The sequence below is a fragment of the Capricornis sumatraensis genome, chromosome 7 (genome assembly GCF_032405125.1).
Source record: "Capricornis sumatraensis isolate serow.1 chromosome 7, serow.2, whole genome shotgun sequence".
Classification (NCBI taxonomy): Eukaryota; Metazoa; Chordata; class Mammalia; order Artiodactyla; family Bovidae; genus Capricornis; species Capricornis sumatraensis.
Window position 1 is genome coordinate 16,806,536 of NC_091075.1, and position 25,625 is coordinate 16,832,160.

The 25,625-nt window shown below is 37.1% G+C and overlaps 1 pseudogene; it reads right to left on the minus strand.

The window, feature by feature from the left end:
- Window positions 1–13,748: 13,748 nt before the first annotated feature.
- Window positions 13,749–25,625, minus strand: part of LOC138082268 (14-3-3 protein zeta/delta pseudogene) — a 56,047-nt pseudogene continuing 44,170 nt past the window's right edge.

Genomic DNA, 25,625 nt, shown 5'->3' on the forward strand with positions numbered 1-25,625 from the left:
TCTAAATTAAAAGATTGCAAACTTAAATGACATAATGAAAAACAGGAATCAAATTTAGTACTTGAGTACTTAGCTCACTTGTCATCATATTTCCTAGATGAGTTGAAGAAGACATAGTAGGACGTTTTTGGAGGAATTTTAGATATCTCAGGGAATAATGCAACTTTTACATCTCAGACTACCCAAAATAAAAAGACAACAAGAATTGTTTTCCACAAGATGCTCACCATGATTACAAATACACACTGAACCTAAATGAGAGCCTTCCCATCTTTTAACACTCATACTGAAGAACTAGGTCCTATAAGCAATTGATGTGTTAACTTGATTCATTAATGCAGAGAATATTCACAGTTTTCCACCTTGGCAGAGACTGTTTCTGTCATCGCTTTAATAGAACTCTGTTGGAAATCAAACACAATTTTTATTCTAGGGAATGATTACTGTGTCTTGTTTAATTCTCCCCTAACAAATGTCAGCACTAATGTATTACAGATTATTCAGTCAATTTGATGGTTCCAGGTGAAAGAAAGGAACACAAATCTCTTCTTTTAGTGTAAAAAGGGTCAGCCGATGACTTCCCCTGCAGGAGCCGAGATGAGGCTTGACATGAATCAATCAAGAAGGCTCAATTTTACAGTTATAGTGCCTAATGCCTAAACATGAGCGGACGGTTGGAAATTAGCACCCGATTATGAGCATACATGATCTTCCCCTGGAAGACAATAATATTGGCATTAAGCTTCTCAAGAGGGAAGATGCTGCTGGTTTTTAATATGTCTTAAATTATGTCAGGAAAAACACTGGAACATCACACAAAAGCCACAGTCAGTGTCTATTGCTATCTCATAAAGCTGGAGATCTTTACAACAATATTGACACAGGAGCAGGCAAGCAAATGTCAGCCAATATAACATATGAAATACTTAACGTAACCAATTTTCAGCTGTCAATCAGCAGGGAATAATGACTGATGCAAGGAATCAATACGCCACAATTGAATTCCAGCTCACAAACTTGTTTCGTTCTGTGCTATAAAAGACTGTCAAATGTCACACCCCAAGAGATGCAACAGGATTCCAAAGATTTATTTATTTCAAGCTCTGAAGTCTATTAGCAATAGTGCTCCTTTGCTATTGGAAATAGAGCTTCAGTGACATTAAATTTTCAGAAATGACAACTCAAGTTTCTGACAAATTAATGATAGGACTTTCTTAGTCCCATATTTATGTATTTTTTGCCAACATGAAGTACAATTATACTCAACCAATTCTCAGGATTTCAGAAAGCAAATATTTGACATAATTTGTCAAGTAAACTGCTCACAGAGCCAACTGATCTTAGACAAGTTGTCCTATACATTGTAAATAAATGGAAATTGCGTATGACAAACCTTAAGCTTATGTTAAATCCAAAGCTTAATATTATGCAAATGCTTGGTAGCAAATTAAATCTATGAAATGTTATTTTCTTCCAATAACAATATTAAATTCTACTCTTTCTACTACATAGTTAACTTTTAGCAAAAAAAATGTAGTGTATCTGTGTGTTTAAAAAAAAAAAGTTGTGTTACCCAGAACACCAAGATCTTATTTTAACTTATTCTATTATTCTATGGCAGAAATTTTATTTTATTTTATTACTATTTTTTTTTAAATTTTAAAATCTTTAGTTCTTACATGTGTTCCCAAACATGAACCCCCCTCCCACCTCCCTCCCCATAACATCTCAGTGGGTCATCCCCATGCACCAACCCCAAGCATGCTGTATCCTGCGTCAGACATGGACTGGCGATTCAATTCTTACATGATAGTATACACGATAGAATGCCATTCTCCAAAATCATCCCACCCTCTCCCTCTAAAGCTGATAATCTGAAGCTATGTTTTAAAAAACCATTTTGGTATTAATTAAACATTATTAAAATGTGACTTTGATGTGATGTAGTAAATCCAGAGATGTTTTTTATAAATGGGGAGAAAAATAAAACAGAAAATTGCTATTGACCCTTTCCTAACTGTTCCTACAAGAATATTTTGTTTTTCTTTTCAGCCCCTTTATTTTATATTTTGCTAAATATTCTTTCTAAATCAAAGGGAACAAGCATAAAACATTAGTTTTATGAAAGAAAGAACAGTATGTCAATGGTGATATCCCAGCAAGCATTCATTTTCCCTTTGGGGCCAAAAAATGAGTCACAGACTCTTCTGAGCAAAATGAAGCAGCAAGCTTGTACCCCTTAGGACCCAGTTGTATGCAGCAGACATATAGCAGTTTTTCGCCATCACTAATGACTGTGAGGACAGGGCAAAGTGAAAGCCTGCTACTCTTTGGGTAGGAGCTCATGGACGCATCTCTAAAGGGGCACAGTCATCACCAGGACTCTTATTTGGTTAGACACTTGTCTGTGGCCCTTTTCTTTTCTTTTCTTTTTTTTTTTTTTTAAATACAGAGTGTCAGTATGGTAGGCCCGTACATTGACACCAAAGCTGTTGTCTTAGGTAGATTTTATGATCTCATGTCAACTCCCATTATTAAGTTGATCTGACTTAGTATTAAATGTTTTAAAGGAAATTATTTTCTTCAGATGTATTTGGCATTAAAAAAAAAAAGATAAAACCCAAACACAGCATGTTGAGAATCTGATGTTTGTTTATGAACAGATCAGAAAGAAGCCTACATTGTTTACAAGTGGGAATACAAAAAGTACTGTTACTCATGTGGCAGAGTTACTCATGTGGTTGAGTGGGCTGATTAAACCCAGAGAGAGCATCTTGGGCAGAGCTGCTGTACCCTTCATTTGTTCTTCACTGAAAATGAGAACATCGAACTGTAAAAGTTGAGATTGAAAAGCCACTAGTGTGTTGTCTAATTTCAACTGCAGAAGCTGCTGTGCTCTCTTGGTGACTTTATGAGGGAATAAGATTACAGGTCACAAGAGCTTCTTTATTTCCCACCTGTAGCTTCTAACAACATTTTATTAAGGATTTTCCCATCATCTTTCTCTGACCTATAGGGGTTGAAATCCTAACAGCTGTTACAGGACCTTGACCAAATGGTATTAACATAGATTAGTGACTCTGAAATGAAGTACCTTTTATCAGAGCTGTATTTATGGGTGGCTACTAATATTTTCATTGTGCTAATAAGATAAACAGAATATATCACTATGTAAACAAAAAAAGGAACCCTCAATATGGTGAAAGACTTAGAGCTTCCTGTTTGCTTCACAGAAAATCACACCAAGCTCTTGTTATTTGAAGGTTTAATGTTAATTTGTAAAACAAACATGTCAGAGAGTCGTCCATAAATACCATCTTGACAGTGGGTTGCTTCCTGACTAGTTTAGATGGTTTTTTAATTGCTCACTCACTGACAAGATCTCCAAAATAAAAACTAGGAGGAGAAATTTAAGTGCATAGATGCATACTATACACTCTTATTGGAGGATATAAATTCTCATTTTCAAGAACAGTTTTTGAGATGAGATGTATGATTTCTTGCCTGGATCATTTTGAAGAGTAATTAGATAATATTTGCAGGGAACGTGTAGAGCTAGGAAGGGTGCTAGCCACCCAGTATGATCATTGGTCTTCACTCAGAGATATACTTTAACTGAATAAATGTGAACACAATGGAACAAGAACACCCTGTTCACCACTCCAGTAGACTAAAATTTGGAGGCAATACATGGGTCATTGGAATCTCTGAAGTTTGTGTATTCCGATTTTTGTTTGTTGTTCTTAATCACTAAGTCTTTATGCCAAAGCCAATGCTGCTTTTTTCCTTTTTTAAAGAAACTCAGTATTTCCAGACGTTAGCTCATTAATTCTGATTCTGTTTAGTTCCAGACACAGTCGAGTTAGGCTCCTAGGTTTAATTTTTTTAATTGTTGACAAACTTTTACTACTATTTAGGTAAATCAACCATGGAGTCCACTTGATTTTTTGTTCTTAGTAAAATGTGGGGGGGAAATGCCTTTCATTTGTTCTGCAGTCAAATGGAGGATTGGAGAACACTCTGACAATAATTATGCTTAAATAAAACACATCAAAAAGAGTCAATCTGGTATTTTCAGTTGTCTTAATGACAAAATCATATTGCTCAGCTGATTCAATCAATAGTGAAGAAATCGGTTGATACAGCAGAGTGATTGGAAAGAAAACCAGTGGATTCAGTAGAGTCCTGCCTGTTTATCTAAGAACAAGTGTGTTATTTACATTGAAGCATTTCTCTGCTCTGCATTTATCCTTGTAAATGTATATATAAGTCTAGCAGAGAAACAAACATATGTTGCCCAGGATGTTTTTGATTATTAAAGTGGACCAGATTGAAAAGCCACCAAGCTTTGGCCAAAATTAAGTTTTTTAAAATTTGGATTATGTGTTAATAGAAATTTCATTAGGTGAGAAGGGTAAGACTAAACAGTGACAGTAAGGACAAATTTCAAAGGCATGTATTTAATCTAAAAGGAAGTGAATATTTCAAAACTAAGTTGATTTTGTCTTAGATGCTTTCTCTAGCCTCTCTTTGTCTATCCTCTTCTTTTCTATATAATGAAATCCTTATAAGGAGATCCCAGTATTCTAACCTGTACATCTTAGAGTGTAACATGACTGAAATGCAAATGTCAAACTGGATAAACCCAGCCTTATAGGTTGAACTGTATGCCCACAAAAAATGCTGAAGTTCCCCACCTGCAGTTCTTGTGTGTGTGCATGTTTGGCTGTGTCCAGTTCTTTGTGATTCCATGCACTGTGGCCTGCCAGGCTCCTCTGTCCCCGGATTTTCCATTCAAGAATACTGAAGTGGGTTGCCACTTCCTACTCAGGGGATCTTCCCAAACCAGGGATTGAACCTGCGTCTCTTGCATCTCCTGCATTGGCAGGCAGGTTCAGCACCACTATGCTGCCTGAGAATCTAAGGTAGTTCTGGTGACCTTATTTGGAAATAGGGTTTTTTGCAGATGATCAAGTTAAGATGAGATCACTAGAGTGGGACATAATCCAATATGATTGTGTCCTTAATAAAAAGGGGAAATTTGAATACAAATACACACAAAAGGAGACCACTTTTTGAACATGAAGCAGAGACTGGGTGATGTGTCTGTAAGCCAAGGAACACCAAAGACTAGCAAGCTAGTTTTAGTGACTAGGAGAGACGCACAGCACAGATTCCCCTCCTTCAGAAAGCATCAAGCCTGCCAACACCTCATCTCAAAATTCTACTCTTGGTGTTGTTGAGACAATAAAGTTTGGTCAAGTCACCCAGTTTGTGGTACTTGTTATGGCAGTTTTAACCAAGTATTATACCCAGTGATCACAGGTTAATATATATTATCAAACTTTTATATTTTATCTTTTGATTTATAATAAAAAAGGCAAAGAATAAAATCATCTGAGGAACCTTAAGTCCCCTATAATTGCATCTTTTCCCTGAACATATGTCTAGGGTAATGGTTGTTGTTGTTCAGTTGCTAAGTCATGTGCAACTCTTTGCAACCCCATGGACTATAGCCTACCAGGCTCCTCTGTCCACTATTATGCAAAGTTTGCTTAAACTCATGTCCATTGAGTCAAAGATGGTAATGCTATCTAGCCATCTAATTCTCTGCTGCCCCCTTCTCCCTTTGCCTTCAATCTTTCCCAACATCAGGGTCATTTCCATTGAGTCAGGTCTTTGCATCAGGTGGACAAAGTACTGGAGCTTCAGCTTCAACATCAGTCCTTCCAGTGAATATTCAAGGTTGATTTCCTTTAGAATTGAAGGATTTTATCTCTGGGGTGATGGAGTAGACCAAACTCTGCTTGAGAGTCTGACACAGAGGGTCAGAAAATTCCTGAAATCTCCAGAACATTCTAGGTCTTTTGATGAACAGGATTTTACATATCCTTTGGCAAGTACCCTACTAGCCTTCTTTGTTAAAGAAATAAAATTTCTTCCTTGAGACTTGACATTGCCTATATAGATTTTTCTTAGCTGCTTTATCTAAATAGAAGATTCTCACCAAAATGCAGTGGCAAAGCTGACTGAGTCAAATTATTCAGAAGCTTGCCTGGGAAATACCCCTATTAGTTCTCTCTTCAAGGAAACTGAGTCGTCTAAGTCAGAATTAGTTTGGAAGATAAGATAGCTAAATAACCTTGTATTTGTGTCAGAAAATGAGCCCCTTTGAATATCAAGTACCTGATGTCATTTCCTTGATGGAATTGATTTATTCCTCAGCAAAACATGTTTTTCCTCCAACACTAAATATACAAATTGAAATTAAATTGGCCTACCAAAAAAGGAAAAATATGCAGACTCCCTTTATGAAACGAATACTTTCTCATACGCTAATATTTCTCAGTCTTAATAGGGACACCACATAAGCACAGACTTATTTACTATGTCCATTTTTCTTGTATTTGGTTATTATTTTGAGATCGGACCTCTCAATGTATTTGTACATGCAGAGTACATCATGAGAAATGCTGGGCTGGAAGAAGCACAAGTTGGAATCAAGATTGCCAGGAGAAATATCAATAACCTCAGATATGCAGATGACACCACCCTTATGGCAGAAACTGAAGAGGAACTAAAAAGCCTCTTGATGAAAGTGAAAGTGGAGAGTGAAAAAGCTGGCTTAAAGCTCAACATTCAGAAAACAAAGATCATGGCATCTGGTCCCATCACTTCATGGGAAATAGATGGGGAAACATTAGAAACAGTGTCAAACTTTATTCTTTTGGGCTCCAAAATCACTGCAGATGGTGACTGCAGCCATGAAATTAAAAGACGCTTACTCCTTGGAAGAAAAGTTATGACCAACCTAGATAGCATATTCAAAAGCAGAGACATTACTTTGCCGACTAAGGTCCGTCTAGTCAAGGCTATGGTTTTTGCTGTGGTCATGTATGGATGTGAGAGTTGGACTGTGAAGAAAGCTGAGCGCCGAAGAATTGATGCTTTTGAAGTGTGGTGTTGGAGAAGACTCTTGAGAGTCCCTTGGACTGCAAGGAGATCCAACCAGTCCATTCTGAAGGAGATCAGCCCTCGGATTTCTTTGGAAGGAATGATGCTAAGCTGAAACTCCAGTACTTTGGCCACCTCATGCGAAGAGTTGACTCATTGGAAAAGACTTTGATGCTGGGAGGGATTGGGGACAGGAGGAGAAAGGGATGACCGAGAATGAGATGGCTGGATGGCATCACTGACTCGATGGACGTGAGTCTGAGTGAACTCTGGGAGTTGGTGATGGACAGGGAGGCCTGGCGTGCTGCGATTCATGGGGTCACAAAAAGTCGGACACGACTGAGCAACTGAACTGAACTGAAACACTGGGGAAAATGTAAAGTCTACTGTTATGTAAGTAATACTCTAAAACGTCGTTCTCTCTCTGCACTTCCTCCATCCCCCTTTCCCCCCCTACACCCGTTTTTTTTCTCAGTAGCCCTCTGTCACAGGTGAGAAATCTCGGGATTGCACAATAAATTTGGAAAAACAATTACGTCAACCAAAGAATGAGGACAGTATGTTCAACCTTCTGATTGGTAGTCTGATATAATTACTCTCCAAACCAAACTTCCTGTCCATGTACTTTAGCATGCAATATATATTGGGTTTAAAATTTTATTTTCAAGGCCCTTTGCAATGCCCAAAGTACCATTATGTAGCCTATTCTCTTTATTAAAAGATAATATGAAAAGGTTATGCAAAGGCAAAAGATTAAATTGTTTAAAGTAAAAATAAGGGTCCCTTACAATTGAATTCTTGCCTGCATTTTATAAAACTGAAATGAGTTTATTTTGCTAAGTCAAGCAGTAAAAAGAAGGAAATACTTCTCTTTTATAGCCATGTACCTCTAAAACCACTGTCCAGGAATTTTCCAGCACTAATATTTTTTGGTCTAAAGAGACCAAAAATATGCAGATAAAGTTAGTCCCAGCAAAGACTCCACAACATTACCAAGCTTTCCTTACTTACACAGGGGGAAAACCAACCCATCGACTTAATACAAATTTCAAAAAAATGTGGCCTTGTAAAACTGTCATTCAGTGATCAGTAAGGACTCTGCTTTATCTATTTAGTGGTGGACATTAACATTTCCTCTGGGCAGACAATGGTCAACACAGTAATAAGCCAGAAACCTGTGATGGCTTGCAGTGGGGTTTTTTTCCTATGAAAATATTAAAACTACTGCATGAGATTTCATAAGATGCATGGTTACCTAATAACTGAAAGAAATCATTAAAAACAAAACTTGAAATCAGGCTGTACAACAAAATTAGAGTTACATTCCAATAGGTGTTTGTTAAGTATCTAGAAGGTATCCAAAATTTTTCTATAAACCACAGACATTTCTCTTCCTTTACTAAACACAGAATTGTTGTTAAACCCAGTAAGCTTCATTCTGAAATGTCACATTCCAAAAAGAGCATCTTAATGTTTGGTGAATATTCTAGTCAGTTGTTATAGGTCTTTGACTTGGGCTTTTTGATTGACAGTTGTCAAATGATACTGATGGACTGTCTGGGTCAGTTTGCCTTATCCAGAGTAATTTCTGATTAATTTATGGCATAATCTTTAATTTCACATATTGTCCCCAAACAGTTTTTCTCCCCAACAGTATTCTTTTCTAATGTATTTTTAAAGAAATTTTTCATATCAGTCACGGATTAGATATGATTAAAATCAATCATAATTCATCTAGAAAAAAAAGAACCAAATTTATGTGTCACCTACCAAATTTGCTCATTTAAAAATCTTTAAAGCAATATTGCAGACAATATAAATGCTATTTATTATTTTTTCATGTTAATAAATTCTTGGTTCAGTTCAGTCACTCAATCGAGTCCAACTCTTTGAGACCCCATGGAATGCAGCACACCAGGCTTCCCTGTCTTTCACCATCTCCTGGAGCTTACTCAAACTTATGTCCACTGAGTCGGTGATGCCATCCAACCATCTCATCCTCTGTCATCCCCTTCTCCTCCTGCCTTCAATCTTTCCCAGCATCAGGGTCTTCTCCAATGAGTCAACACTTTGCATCACGTGGCCAGAGTATTGGAGTTTCAGCTTTAGCATCATTCCTTCCAGTGAATATTCAGGACTGATTTCCTCTAGGATTGACTTGTTTGATCTCCTTGAAGTCCAAGAGACTCTCAGTAGTCTTCTCCAACACCGCAGTTCAAAAGCATCAATTCTTTGGCACTCAGATAGCTTTTCAGATCCATACATGACTACTGGAAAAACCATAGCTTGGACTAGACAGACCTTTGTTGGCAAAGTAATGTTTCTGCTTTTTAATATGCTCTCTAGGTTGGTCATAGCTTTTCCTCCAAGGAGCAAGCGTCTTTTCATTTCATGGCTGTGGTCACCATCTGCAGTGATTTTGGAGCCCCAAAAATGTCTCACTGTTTCCCCATCTGTTTGCTATGAAGTGATGGGACCAGATGCCATGATCTAAATAACAATAAAACATCTCTGTTATACCTATAATGATAATATGAACCTTCATTCTCCTGCTGTCTAAAACTATTATAAAGATATCTAAAACCAGAGTCTTAGACTTCTGGATTTCAGATGGAAATCTGAACATTCCCTTTCTAAAAGTGGACCTGGGGAAGAATCAGGCACAAAGCAAGTTTGCTAACTGATATATATATGTATATATATATATATATATAAAGCCTTTATATATATATATATATATATATATATAAAGCCTGTCCCACATCACTATTTTAGATGAGTCACTTCATTAAAACAAAAAATTAGGAACGCAGATGCTTGGACTAAAAGATTTATATTCACAAGACAAAATAATTGATAACTATACCATCACACACATAAAAACTTTGTTTTTTTTTTTCTTGTTTTGTCCTGAACTTGTGAAGATTTGCTCAAAGACATTCCTGGTCTGAGAGCTGGTATATGGGAACCACAGCGTAACATTTCCTTAAGAGGGGAAAGAAAATGAAGCATAAATTCTGCACTTTAGAAAAGACCTGTTCTAAATTAAGGATGCCTGCTTTAACTATTTAGCTGTCTGGTTATCTATTCATGATTATAATACTTGGAGTGTTTTTTTTCCCCATAATCAGTGTGTATTGATTATTTATGGTATACTAGGCACATTAGAACGTGCAGAGAATATTGTCCCTGCTCTCAGGGAGCTTACATTCTAGAGGGAAAAAAGTACACCTCTTTTCAGTTCAGTTCAGTTCAGTTGCTCAGTCGTGTCTGACTCTGCGACCCGATGAGTCGCAGCACGCCAGGCCTCCCTGTCCATCACCAACTCCCAGAGTTCACTCGGACTCACGTCCATCGAGTCCGTAATGCCATCCAGCCATCTCATCCTCGGTCGTCCCCTTTTCCTACTGCCACCAATCCCTCCCAGCATCAGAGTCTTTTCCAATGAGTCAACTCTTCACATGAGGTGGCCAAAGTACTGGAGTTTCAGCTTTAGCATCATTCCTTCCAAAGAAATCCCAGGGCTGATCTTCAGAATGGACTGGTTGGATCTCCTTGCAGTCCAAGGGACTCTCAAGAGTCTTCTCCAACACCACAGTTCAAACGCATCAATTCTTTGGTGCTCAGCCTTCTTCACAGTCCAACTCTCCCATCCATACATGACCACAGCAAAAACCATAGCCTTGACTAGACGGACCTTAGTCGGCAAAGTAATGTCTCTGCTTTTGAATATGCTATCTAGGTTGGTCATAACTTTTCTTCCAAGGAGTAAGCGTCTTTTAATTTCATGGCTGCAGTCACCATCTGCAGTGATTTTGGAGCCCCCCAAAATAAAGTCTGACACTGTTTCCACTGTTTCTCCATCTATTTCCCTTGAAGGGATGGGACCGGATGCCATGATCTTCGTTTTCTGAATGTTGAGCTTTAGGCCAACTTTTTCACTCTCCACTTTCACTTTCATCAAGAGGCTTTTTAGTTCCTCTTCAGTTTCTGCCATAAGGGTGGTGTCATCTGCATATCTGAGGTTATTGATATTTCTCCCGGCAATCTTAATTCCAGCTTGTGTTTCTTCTAGTCCAGCGTTTCTCATGACATACTCTGCATAGAAGTTAAATAAGCAAGGTGACAATATACAGCCTTGACATACTCCTTTTCCTATTTTTTGTTTGATGTTTTTTTTGCAAGATATTGAGGAAATAAAGGGTGAGTTTTGGGTCTAACTTAGTCCCATCATTATTTAAAGAGAGGAAGAGGTAGGATTTTAAAGGTAAAGACAATGACAGATGGTTCAAGATAGGTAGGGTTTATAGGGAGATAAACAGTCTCATCAACTAAGGAAAGATTTGCTGCAGTGAAAAGAAAGAGGGAAATAGTTTGTTTGAGGGATGCAAGCAAAGGAAGCAGGGTGTCCTTCAACAGAGTGGAGCCAGAAAGACCACGCAGTCTTTCTCCCAAGTACTGGGTTGGCCAAAAAGTTCATTCAGGGTTTTCCATCACAGCCTATGTAACATCAATTCATGACCACCAGGTAGGAATGGTTGGTGACAGATAGAAGGCTAAAAAAAGAAGCAATCCTGTGCTCCTGAAACATAGAAAGAATAAAGTACCAAAATTGAAGGCAGGCTATGAGTATCCAAAAATTCTTAAAAACAAAAGTGATTTCAAAGTACAAAACTTGCAGTTAATGCTATCCAGTTGCCATGATGATTGATCAAGAACACTGTGGCTTCCTAAATTAAAAAATGCCATACATCAAAAATTTTTAGTGTAATGTATTATTTTTTTCGAACAGTCTTCTTGCTTCTGAAAAGAAAAACATTTTATTTCAGGGGAAGGGATTGATATGAGATCTGGTTAGGAACAGTAGTATTTATCTTAGTAGTATTTTGTTGTTATAATAAACTTCATATTCAAACTTGGTAAAAGCCTCTTAGCTGCCAAGAGGGAATGAGTAAATTTCCAAAAATGTACAATTTTCTTTAGGGAAGTTTTAGAACCAAAAGACTAATTTACATGAAAAGCTGTAGAGAAAGTAGCTGAAAAGTCCATGGAATAAAACTTTTATTCCATTTACACAAACTTAATACACATGTTCTTAACAATTATGCTTGGATTATTCTTGACAATCTCTTAAGACATTAAACAAAGCTAGCCATCATCTCAAATTATTTCCCTGTTAACTAGTTTTATACCACAGACAAGTTAGGCAATAATAATAATAATAAAACTAAACTGAAAAGTTAAACACACGTTTTTGTGTTTTACTACCATGATTGATATACATGAAGCAATGGATATCAGACAATTCATTTTTACTGCATCTTTAATTGTACATTTGTTCTTAGGTTGCTTAAAACATCTAAATATAAATAAAATGAGTATAGCAATAATAATGAAAACAAACAGCAGGTAACTACAAATAATGGGATGTGAATTATTTCTGCCCTTCTTATCCAGGGAAAATTGGGTCCCAGCTAAACGAACACTTCTGTAACTGTTGTTAACAGTGTGCATATTGAGAATGGGTATTCCACGGATAACACCTGGTTTAATATGTAATATCCATTTCTTCTACAGTCACATAAGCGCTTCGAATCTTAAAGTACCCTCAACTACACCTGTGACTGGAGCCAACTATCTCTTTTATCCCCTGCCAGGACAAACCAACGTGTAGGCAGCTGTCTTTGCTTAGACATGGAAGCAGTTTTAATACTAGCCTTTGTGAAGCCACAATGTACTAAAAGTATTATGCCAAACTTTTATTTCTTGTTTAGTCACTCAGTTGAGTCCAACTCTGTGACCACATGGACTGCAGCATGCCAGGCTTCCCTGTCCTTCACCATCTCCTGAACCTTGCTCAAACTCATGTCCATTGAGTCGGTGATGCCATCCAACCATCTCATCCTCTGTCATCCCCTTCTCCTCATGCCCCCAATCCCTCCCAGCATCAGGGTCTTTTCTAATGAGTTGGTTTTTCACTTCAGGTGGGCTAAGTATTGGAGCTTCTGCTTCAGCATCAGTCCTTCCAATGAATATTCAGTGTTGATTTCCTTTAGGATAGACTATTTTGAGCTCCTTGCAGTCCAAAGGACTTCAAGGAGAGTCTTAAAGAGCCTTCTCAAACACCACAGTTCAAAAGCATCAATTCTTCAGTGCCCAGCCTTCTTTATGGTCCAACTCTCACACCCATACATGACTACTCAGAAACTTGTATAAAACTTGTATAACTTGTATAGAAACTTGTATAACTTGTATAAAATTTCCATGTCCCCATATTGGCCACCTCAAGATGAAAACAGGTAGCTCCTGATATGTTAACTGGCTCTGTGCTGGGCTTAGTCACTCAGTTATGTCCAACTCTTTGTGACCTCACTGAGTCTTCCAGGCTACTCTGGCCATGGGGATTCTCTAGGCAAGAATAATGGAGTGGGCTGCCATGCCCTCCTCCAGGGGAACTTCCTAACCCAGGATTCAAATCCAGGTCTCCTTCATTGCAGGTGGATTCTTTCCCATCTGAGCTACCAGGGAAGCCCATGAATACTGGAGTGGGTAGCCTGTCCCTTTCCAGGGGATCTTCCTGACCCAGGAATTGAACTGGGGTATCCTGCATTGCAGGCAGATTCTTTACCAGCTGAGCTACTAGGGAACTCTTAACTGGCTCTACTCCTCCAATATTAAACATAAAAAACACATGGAACATATAGAAATTCAAACAGAAGTAACATTAACCTGTGAGAAATCATAAATAATTATCAGCAGATAGCATAGATGACAAATGGTCTATGGTGCAAGTTTTACAATGAGGCAGACAAAAGTTGGAAGGCTGGGCAATTTTCTTCTTCATCTGGTTCAGCTTCATCTCTTTGGATATCCAATGTCCACAAGGTCAAGTTGTTTCTCAGTAACTGTATTAGTAACGTGCTGTCTTTGTGTGACCCTTCACTTAATATATCAAGTTCAGCAATGGCTCCATCAAATGCTGTCTTTGCACGAGAGCCAATTTTCTCAGGGGACTTCGGAATCTCATAATAGAACACAGAAGTTAAGGGAGAGATCCAATCTGATAGGATGTGTTGGTTCTGTTTACTTTTTGCTGATTTCAAAAGCTTCTTGGTATGCTTGCCATGACTGATCCACAATCCCTCTCTTATTATCACCAGCAACAACCTTAGCCAAGGAACAGTAGTAGTCTCCTTTTATTTTCAAATAGAAGACTTTGCTCTCTGCTTGTGAAGCACTGGGGATCAAGAACTTTCCCAAAAGAAACAGTATATCATTGCAGGTATCTCTCAGCCTCGTCTCCATTTTCTCTCTGTATTCTTGAACCATCTGCTGTTTCCTCTCAGCACCTTTATCTTTTCATCAATACTTGAGACAAGCCTCCAAATAACCTACAGGCTCCTACAACCATTTTATAAACAACTGAGAGAAGACTCCTCTCCTCAATGGATAATTCAGCTCCTTGCTCAATTACAGACTTCATACAGGCTGCCATATCATCATCTCGCTCAGCCTGCTCAGCTAGTTTGACCTTCTGCACCAGTATATTTTTATCTATGTTCTGTGTCTGGAGTAGTTATGGCAGACAGATGGGACTCAGAAGTCTCTGGGTGGCAGTGCCAAGGCTGAGACTCTACCTGGAGTGTTTTAAGAGACAGACTTCTTACATCTTTTCCTGCAGGAGCAAGATAACATATGTGGCTATTCAGGTTAAGTGCAGTCTAGATGTGTCCACAAGGACTTGGGCTGAAGGTTGGCTGCCACCTGGGAAGATTGCCTGTATCTTTCAGTTCAGTTCAGTTGCTCAGTTATGTCTGACTTTTTGTGACCCCATGAATCAGAGCATGCGAGGCCTTCCTATCCATCACCAATCCCAGAGTTCACTCAAACTCATGTCCATCAAGTCGGTGATGCCATCCAGCCATCTCATCCTCTGTCATCCCCTTCTCCTCCTGCCCCCAGTCCCTCCCAGCATCAGAGTCTTTTCCAATAAGTCAACTCTTTGCATCAGGTGGCCAAAGTATTGGAGTTTCTGCTTGAGCATCAGTCCTTCCAAAGAACACTCAGGACTGATCTTCTTTAGAATGGACTGGTTGGATCTCCTTGCAGTCCAAAGGACTCTCAAGAGTCTTCTCCAACACTACAGTTCAAAAGCATCAATTCTTTGGTGCTCAGCTTTCTTCACAGTCCAACGCACATCCACACATGACCATGGGAAAAACCATAGCCTTGACTAGACAGACCTTTGTTGGCAAAGTAATATCTCTGCTTTTGAATATCCTGTCTAGGTTGGTCATAACTTTCCTTCCAAGGAGTAAGCGTCTTTTAATTTCATGGCTGCAGTCACCATCTGCAGTGATTTTGGAGCCCAAAAAAATAAAGTCTAACACTGTTTCCCCATCTATTTCCTATGAAGTGATGGGACCAGATGCCATGATCTTCGCTTTCTGAATGTTGAGCTTTAAGCCAACCTTTTCACTCTCCTCTTTCACTTTCATCAAGAGGCTTTTTAGTTCCTCTTCACTTTCTGCCATAAGGGTGGTGTCATCTGCATATCTGAGATTATTGATATTTCTCCCGGCAATCTTGATTCCAGCTTATGCTTCTTCCAGCCCAGCGTTTCTCATGATGTACTGTGCATTAAGTTAAATAAGCAAGGTGACAATATACAGCCTTGACGTACTCCTTTTCCTATTTGGAACCAGTCTGTTCCATGTCCAGTTCTAACTGTTGCTTCCTGACCTGTAGGTTTCTCAAGAGGCAGGTCAGGTGGTCTTGTATTACCATCTCTTTCAGAATTTTCCACAGTTTAGGAAAGAGCAAATAAGAACATACCATCTATAGTGGGTGAATGTTCTTCAAAATCTCTCATTTTCATCTTTATATAGTTATATACGTTGGGAACCCAAAGAAATGAATTACCTATCAGTGACAGTCCTTGGGTGGGTGATGCCCCAATACTTCTAAAATTAGTTTGTATATTTTTCTGTTAACTCTTAAGACAATGTGCTCTAAAACTTGATTTATTTTAAACTGAAAATACAATCAGATAATTTCTCTGATTCCCATGGTCCGGAAAAATCAAGAGCATACTTTTCTTTTGACATAGGCTCTTTCTCCTATTGGGAGAGAAATAAAAAGAGCAAAATGTATGTATTCTGTACTTTCCCTATTAGTTTTCCTTTTATTATGCCTCTAAAATAAAGTAGGGGAAATATGTGAGATGTGTTTTTACACGTACATATTGCACTAATGGGCTTCTCAGGTGGCTCAGGGGGTGAAGAATCTACCTGCAATGAAAGAGACACAGGAGGTGCAGGTTCAGTCCCTGGATCAGGAAGATTCCCTGGAGGAGGGCATGACAAACCACTCGGGGATTCTTGCCTGGCGAGTCCTATGGACAGAGAAGCCTGGCAGGCTACAGTCCACAGGGCCACAAAGAGTCACAGCGGAAGCAACTGAGGACACACACATTGTCCTAATGGAAAATATAATATGAGTTATTATTTAGCGCTCAAAGTAAAAAGATGAACTATCATTTAAGAAATATTGCTTACATAGCTTATATGTTGATACCCCTCTTTCTAAAATTAAAAAAATTTTTAACAGAATGAAAATTACATGATTTTCCCTCAATCAAATTTGAAAATAATATATAAAATAATACAAAATTTTTAAATCCATGAAACATGCAATTTATAGCATTACACCTAAAATTCAGGATCCTATCAAATTTGTGCTATTAAAAATGTTCTTTATCTCGTGAAAAGCTTTGGCAAAACTGTTTCAGAAAATGCAAAGTGACAGGACACATTTCCCTCTTTCACCAAATCACCTTACTTTTGTGAATTTCTGTCAAAACTTAGTTATTCATTCAATGTGGAAATAAAGAGCAGTCACATTTATACAGTGGAGAAAATTTTTTTCTTTTTAATATTCAACTCATAAAGCTGTATCAATAGATAACAGAGATTAGCAAGTTGATTAGCACTAAGATAGTTTAAATTGAAGTTGGAAGAACTCTAACTTGCATGTGTTATTGGGCCAGAAACTTTTCTTACCCCTCAGATAACATGGTTAATGTGGGGTAACCCTACTAGAAGTATCTTATCACATATTTTGTAACTTCATGGGTCTTTCAAAGGATAATTTATTTATTATACTGTAATAAATAATATTTATGTATTAAGAAAAATATATCAGTGCTATTTAATACTCTTCAAGAGAATTTCAATCCAAGAAGAAAAGTCATTTTATAAACTCTGAAGCTCATTAACCTTCATAAAATACTGGTGAGTTAGGTGGCAAATGTTACTCTTCTCAGTTCATAGATGACTGATCTGAAGCACCAAGAGGTTAACTGATTTTTCCAATTCACAAAACAAGTCACGGCACAAAGTGAGGTCATGCAGAATTCTTGACTGTTGGTTCATATAGGGTTCTACTCTCTGGACAAATGCTTTATTAAATAAGCTCTTATTGATTATCATTTTCTGGGTAATGCCATTTGGCATTTGTCCAAATATTTTGCTCATGACACAATTATCACTTCTAAAAGGACAAAACTGTCAGAATTACCCAAATACTATAATAGTTTGGATCATTACAGTTGAAAAATCAAAGGAAAAATTCCAGGCTGCTTTATCCTAGTGAAACTATCAAAATATATGAATATTTTAAAAATGAATAGCTTGTTTTCAGCAATAAGTAAAATAAACATCACATTTAATGTACCTTCTATAAGGAAGTCTTCAAATATAATACATGGGAGAAAATTAGACACATTTTTATTTATTGTTGCTAATGTAAGAGCAAAAGAATATCCAATTTAAAAAAAATTAGAAGTAGTAAGAAAAATAGGGATTCTATGAACACATTTGATGTGATATTGTTAAAAGCTATGTGATGGTTTAAAATGGACTCCTTTTTATTATTTTTCTACCATTGTATGCTTTTTAAAGGGCTTCCCTCATGGCTCAGTGATAGAGTCGACCTGCAAACGCAGGAGACTCAGGTTCAGTCCCAGGGTTGGGAAGATCCCCTGGAGAAGGAAATGGCAACCCACTCCAGTATTCTTGCCTGGAAAATCCCATGGACAGAGAGCCTGGCGGGCTATAGTCCATGGGGTTGCAAAAGAGTCAGACACGACTTAGTGACTAAACAATGACAAATATATTTTAATTTTTAATTTAAAATATTAAAATAAGTAAATTATTGAGAACAACTTCTAGAACATGTAAAATAATTATTCAAAATAAAAAAAAAATTGAAGTATGCATATTTAGCTGTGGACATCAATTTGATGTATTTTGACCAGTGATCTAGAGTGTTGTTTAATACCAAAACTAATTCAGATAAATAGAGTGTTTTCCAAGTTGTAAAAAGGTTTCCCTAGTGGCTCAGATGGTAAAGAACTCACCTGCAATGCGGGAGACCTGAGTTCAATCCCTGGGTTTGGAAGATCTCTTGGAGAAAGAAATGTCAACCCACTCCAGTCTTCTTGCCTGGAGAATTCCATGGACAGAGGAGCCTGGTGGGCTACAGTCTGTGGCATCACAAAGAGTCGGACACGACTGAGTGACTAACACTTTCACTTCAAGTTGTAAAATGTTGAAACCAGTGAACCAGTGAAGTTGCTTAGTCATGTCTGACTTGTTGCAACCCCATGGACTGTAGCCTTCTAGGCTCCTCTGTCCATGGAATTTTCCAGGCAAGAGTAATGGAATGGGTTGCCATTTCCTTCTCCAGGAAGATCTTCCTGATTGAGGGATTGAACCCAGGTCTCCAGCATTGCAGGCAGATGCTGAGCCACCAGGGAAGCCACCAGGAAAATGTTGAAAGACGATCTTATATGTCAGCTTTTTTTAATGACAAAATAGAAAGAAGTGATTATTCAGTATTAAATAGTGGAGTCATTTATTAATTGTATGGAAAACTACTTCCCTTTTCTTGCCTCAGTTTCCTTATCTATAAAAATGGAAATAGTAACATGCTTCATAGTATTGTTGTGAAAAGTCAATAAAAGACTTAAAATAGTATTTGACACAGAATAAGCAGTTGATGAATATTGTGTAATTATTATTAGTTACCTTTTCAAAATAACCTTCTTTCAATCAACTTTTACCTCAGAACCTCTTTATTTCTCTCAGATTTTACCTTAGAACCTCCTTCTCTCTGTCAGATTCTTTACCATCTGAGCCACCCAGGATGTACTAGAAGAACTTAAGTTTAAAGTTTCTGGATGCTGCTTGATTAGAAAAATTTTCTTGACATGAAATCAGCACTAGAAAATAGATCTGAGAGATTGGGAAATGGAAAAAGCTGGAGAACTGAACATATTTGAACTCATGGACTACCCATCCATGAAAACAGTTCTATTCATGAGCTCTTCTGATATATGAGGGAATATACTTCCTTTTTCACTTATGTCAATTTGGGATTTTATCTCCAATGATATAAATTCCATAATTACCACATAAACAGAATTGAATTAAATTGAATTGAGATTGTTTCCATTGCCACAATTCAACAGTAAACACACTTATACATTGACTGAAGATATACCTAATAAAAATTAATTATAGAGTAGCTTCTAGTTTGTGATGTTAGGAGCCCCAATGCAATCTTTTCCAATTCCCAATGTAATGCTTAAGAAGCACCCAAATTAGTGAAGTCTAAATGACACTGAAAATTAGCACAGAGTATGATTCTATTGTCAGAACCTGGAAAGAGTTTCCACTAGCAGTAAAGCTGATAAAAACAGAACTGAAAATACCAATTATCATGCACTACAGAATAAAAAAAAATCATCATTGTGTCAAAGTGAATGGAAATAATTGTCATCCACCATTTCCTCTTTCTGATAAATGGGCTCTAAATTAACCTGAAAACTCTAGGAGCATTTTCTCCTGCCTGGTAACTCTGTTTCTCTCTTCCCTTTTTCTTCAACCCCACAAATCCCCCATTAGTTTGTTCTCTGTGAGCAAATGTTCGCTAGGCAGAAGGTAAGATGGAATACTGGGGGTTTATTGTCAACCTGAGTTTCATCAGAATAGGAGAAACTCATTTCAGGATATCATAACTTCACAAGATATATGTTTACCAAGGTCAGATTTGGAACAGCAGTTGTATGTTCTTGCCTTCAGCTTTAGATCTAAAAATGTAAATCACGCACAGAGAATGAATCTGGTTAAGACTCCATATATGGAGTGATTCTTACTGCATTTAGATTTAACATTTTTGGAGGATCAGACTCATTTTTCCTAGTTTTAGAATAAGTAAAAAAGAAATAATACACCTTTATAAAAATAAGATAAAAACAAGCCAGGACCATTTGGAAGACTAAGAGGAGGAATAGATCTCAAAAAACAAAATGACACAGAGAAGGAATGTTTTATAAAATTATTTTTCATTCTCAATATAGAAAGATCTATGGTTCTTTGATGTGGAAAGAAAAAGTTAAAGAAAAAGCTGGAAGACTAAGATCAACCTGATGTTATTAAAAAAAAAGTTTACTGTAACTAAGTAGAATTACATAAAAACTAAAAATTTAACAGCAATATGAAAATAATATGGGAAGCATTAAAGAATAGGATTTCTGCTTTTCTGATTTTTGGCTGACTTTCTTTCAATCTTTGACATTAGATTTTTCTAATACTTATTTTTTTTTAACACTGAGCTACTGAAAAATAGATCATGGGAGGAAAAGTTGAAGTAAGTTTGACAGGTATGAGGAGAGAAAGATGACATCTCTAGGGTAGGTAAACCAAGATTTCTATGGGTTGAGACTTTAAATTCAGTACTACTGAGTTTTATGTTCCCCTTAAGAGTAAAGACCTCAAAAATAAGTAACTGGGAATTGATTTCTGTTATTGTATGTGATTTGCTCTTGGGGGAAAAATTAACACCACCAAATTCATAGAATCAAATAGTGGAATGATGATTGCCATAGGCTGAGGAGATAGGAAAATGGGGAGTTATTAATCAGAGGGCAGAAAGTTTCAGTTAATTATGATCAATAAGCTCTAGAGATCTGCTATATCCATTGTAACTAAGTCAACAACAGTGGAATGTACACTTAATTTGTTAAGAAGGTAGATCTTAAGTGTTCTTACTGGAATAAGAGAACTAATTTTTTTTCCTTTTAAGAGAAGAATGATGAGGAAAAACAAAGTACCTGGAACAAGAGGGACTAAACATATAATTTAAGTTAATTTTCTTTTGTTACAATTAAGCTTTATAGATCAAATAGGTAAAAATTCAAAATTAATAAATCTCAATCCCAAACTTACCAGAAATGAGACAAGAGAAAAGCTTAAATGCACATTGTCATTAATGAGTTAAAACAAAATTAAGGAATCAAGGGAGGGGGTCGTAAATGTTATAGTAAGAGTTATGATGCTTGCATTAAATTAGTCAAGTGGCATTGTCAAAATATTCATTAGATATTTGTTCTTAAAAGTGTTCAAAATTTTAGAATGTATGCCTAAAAACAGAATGGATAATGGTAAAATAAAATGTTAGTAATGATATTCTTGGGCTTCCCTGATAGCTCAGATGGCAAAGAATATGCCTGAAATGCAGGAGACCTGGGTTCAATCCCTGGGTCAGAAAGATCCCCTAGAGAAGGAAATGGCAACCCACTCCAGTATTCTTGCCTGGAGAATTTCATGGACAGAGGAGCCTTGTGAGCTACAGTCCATGGGGTCTCAAAGAGTCAAACATGACTGAGCAATTAACAGAGACAGACAAAATAATGTTCTTGTTCCTAATTCCTCCCCAAACCTAGAAAGTGAAGAAAGATGGTGACAAGATATGAAAGGAGTAAAGATAAGCTTATCTTGTCTCAAAGTATATCCCTTCTTGATTTTGATAAGTAGATAAATATGTTTAAAATGTTCTTTAAGCATAAAATATCAGAGAGCACTGGGTTTAGCCCCATGTGCCCATACAGCGGCTTCCCACTAGCTATTTTACACCTGGCAGCATGTAGTGGTCAGTTCCACTCTCTCAATTTGTCCCACACTCTCCTTCCCCAACCGTGTCCAAAGTCTGCTCTCTTTGGCTGTGTCTCTGTTCCTCCCCTGCAAATTGGTTCATCAGTACCATTTTCCCAGATTCTGTATATGTGTTAATATATTATGCAAAATTTGTTATCTTTCTGACTTACTTCACTCTGTATAACAGGCTGTAGGTTTATCCACCTCACTAGAACTGACTCAAATGTGTTTCTGTTTATGGCTGAGTAATATTCCATTGTATATATGCACCACAGGTTCCTTATCCACTTATCTATTGATGGGTGGGATGGGGTAGGTGGTGGCAGGGAGGTTCAGGAGAGAGGGGACATATGTGCCCTTGTGGCTGATTCATGTTATTGTATGGCAGAAGCCAACATAATATTCGAAAGCAATTGTCCTCCAATTAAAAATAACTTTAAAAATAAAACAAAAAATGACTAGTAGAATTTCTAAAAATTTAAAGTGTATTTCTCAAAGTGCTAAAGACTTAAAAAGTTGGAAAAGCAAGCATGTTGAAAACAAACAAAAAGCAAGAAAACATTTAAATAAAATTTTAATGACATTAGAATACTGCCTTATTTAGTACAGCAAGAAGCCTGTGAAAATAAATACATGATATAGACTCAATTGTTCAACTCAATAAGAAATAACCAAAATGTTAGTGGTGGTTATATTTAGCAGTATGATTATAAATTGTTTTTTTTCCTATGAAATTGTCTTTGTTTTATGCATGGAGTACAAAATTACATTTGCAGTCAGTAAATAAGCTTTTATTTTAAAAAGAGAACAAGCAAATGTGGCCACTGATGTAGACTAATTCTAGATTGTGAGGCAGAGAAACAAAGAGTTGAGGAAATCTGAGAAGAACTGAAGTGTTTGAAGCAAGAATTCAGAAGTATTATAAAAAGATGTACATACTTGTGGGGCAAGAAAGAGGAGAAGACAGCTTATATTTGTAGCCAGAAGTATTATAAAAAGATGTACATACTTGTGGGGCAAGAAAGAGGAGAAGATAGCTTATATTTGCAGCTGTGTTTTTCTGAATTTAAAGACTGCTCCTGGGAGCACAATTTAAATGGAGAGAAAAGCATGTTTGATTCTAACAAAATAATGGAGTTTATAAAGTCTGTCTTCCAATTGAGTCAATATCTTTTTTTGTTTTCATTTGTTTGTTTGTCCTTAAGCTATATACCACACACTTGGGCACTAGATGGTCAAAAGCCCATGAGAGAACTTAACAGCAAAGGAAAATACAGAACCCTAATCACAGTATAATTAATAAGAGTCTTAAAATATACAAGAAGGTGAGCAATTTCAACAAGTATTGGATTTTTCTAATCTACCTTCTTTTGGAAATTTGTAGAATTATTAGGAAAAATATTCTTGCCTTTGCTTTGCCAGTGCCTTGACAAGTGTCTAATAGTCAAAACTATCACTGCTTCATATTTCTTCCCACACCAAAGTCTCCTTTACATGATTCATTTATAAGCATTAACATTTAAGTCACCTATCAAATGTCTAAACCAGACCTTACCAAGAATAATGTCAGTTAATAATGCTCTTTGTCTTAAATCAGATTAATTTGCATCATCAGTTGGGAGGGGAGTTACCTTGAAGAAACTAAAGCTTTCTCATCTTGACTGTGTTTTGGCCTAAAGCTAATGAGTCACACAGAACAAGCAATTCTCTCAGCCCCCTTTCCTTTCTTTGTTCACAGGAAGTCAGTGAAGTTTCTGGATTCCTTTTGAAGGGAATTATCAATGTCATTCCAAAGATGGACGTACAGGGATCAGTGTTTGGGGGCTGACATAAAATAACTATCGCTATTATCTGTTCCACAGGCTCCTTCTGACTCTTATCTTAGGGGGAATGTTTTAAATCTTTTTTGTCCTGCCCACATTGTTTTAACGAATGTTTAATCAGCATTCCTGTCTTCTACTAAATATGGGACCTTGTGAAATTTCCTTAATCTTTGTAAAATAAAAGACTTAGACTATATTTATTCATTCGTTCATTTAATCTTCCCACACACTTTTAGTTAGTTCTAAGTATGTGCCAGCCATTTGCTGAGAGTTGAGGATATAATTCTGAATAAAATAACTTTCTATCTTCATGGAGTTTGGGGTTCAGTAGTGATGATTTAAAAATCCTTATATTCCACCATTTATGATTCTATTAGCTCTTCTATAACTAAGTTGGAGTGTGTCAAGGAGGACTTGAAAAGGTAGACAAGACACCTACTGGAATTCGCCATGGATGTCATCTCTTCCTGTCAGTCCTTTAATAGCTCCAAGAATTACAAAAGCAAGATCTAGCCAAAAGGGAGCTCTGTCTGCCTCCAGGGGTCAGTCTCTCCTTGAAAATCCTTCCCCGAATTGCCTAAAGCCACTTCTAAGGATCGCAGGCTCTCAGGTAGGAAGAAGCCTTCAAGAATTTTACTTGCATAGAGAAACCAGTCCTAAGTTTTCCTTCAAACGTGAACTGAATCTCAAGCAAGTCTTTCCCTTTGATTGAAATAGAGGGGCTTGTGAGGGTGCGTGTGATTTGTACGTTTACATGCACTTTCATATGTCTTTGAAACCTAGACAAAGATTTTTGCCTTAGGCCACTAAGGGAGTGAATATCACAAAAGGGATTAGCATGCTGTACTTCATAGCATCGCATCTTGTATTGGGGTATTAGATCATACTTTTAATTCAAATAACTTCACATACGTCCAATTCAAGACAGAATCACAGAGGCACATGACTGAAAAGAGAAAAAAGATTGGCTTTACTTTGAGATGAATCTTCTAGCATGGTTTACTTGGAAGACGAATAATCTTCTGAGTGCTTGTACATCCAGCACTAACATTCTAGCCCTACTAAGAGGCCGCTTCATAACCACAGGTGTGTGCCATTTAAGATCCGCCTGCTGTCTAGCATCCCTCCCCACCTTCTTCATTCTACCTTGTCCGGAAAACTCATTTAGCAATTAACAAAATGAAAGCATTCTCCTTCTGGAATTTTGACTTTCAAGGTGGGAATTTAATTTGCAAAACTGCCTGCAACTAATTAAAATGAGTAGTCACTGTTGGTTTGAAATGGATTATCTCCGAGAAAATCACACTTCAAGTTGTCAAAAGAGGGTTTATATCCTGATTTTGAAAAAGCATCTCCCTCCATTGTAAATGCTTTCTCTGTTCAGCTGACTGATGTTCATTCAAATTAATGGAATCTGAAAAAAAGCCAAACTGAAGATGATTGATACTCCAAGGTTAGTTTTATACATAGATGCTTTACATCACAGTAGTTTTGCAAGGATTCTTCCTTTTTCCATTGTCTTCTCATTTCTTTCACTTCTGACCACTATTTCTATTGTGTAATATACAACCAAAGAAGTGATGTTTTAGATTTAGTGAATAAATTTAAAATACTTTCGAGCTCATCAGCTATGTATTTGTATTGCACATTTTCACTATGACTCTTCACAGTTAATTTCATGATAGTAATCTGAGAACAATTGTGTCATAATTGGAGGAGGTATAGCTATAATTCTGCCAGCTTTCAGACAGAGTTCTGTATGTGCTTGAATCTCAGAACATTTTAAGGCAAATTAATTTTTACAAGTTTAATCAAAAATTTAGATTTCATTTCACATAAAAACTTGCAT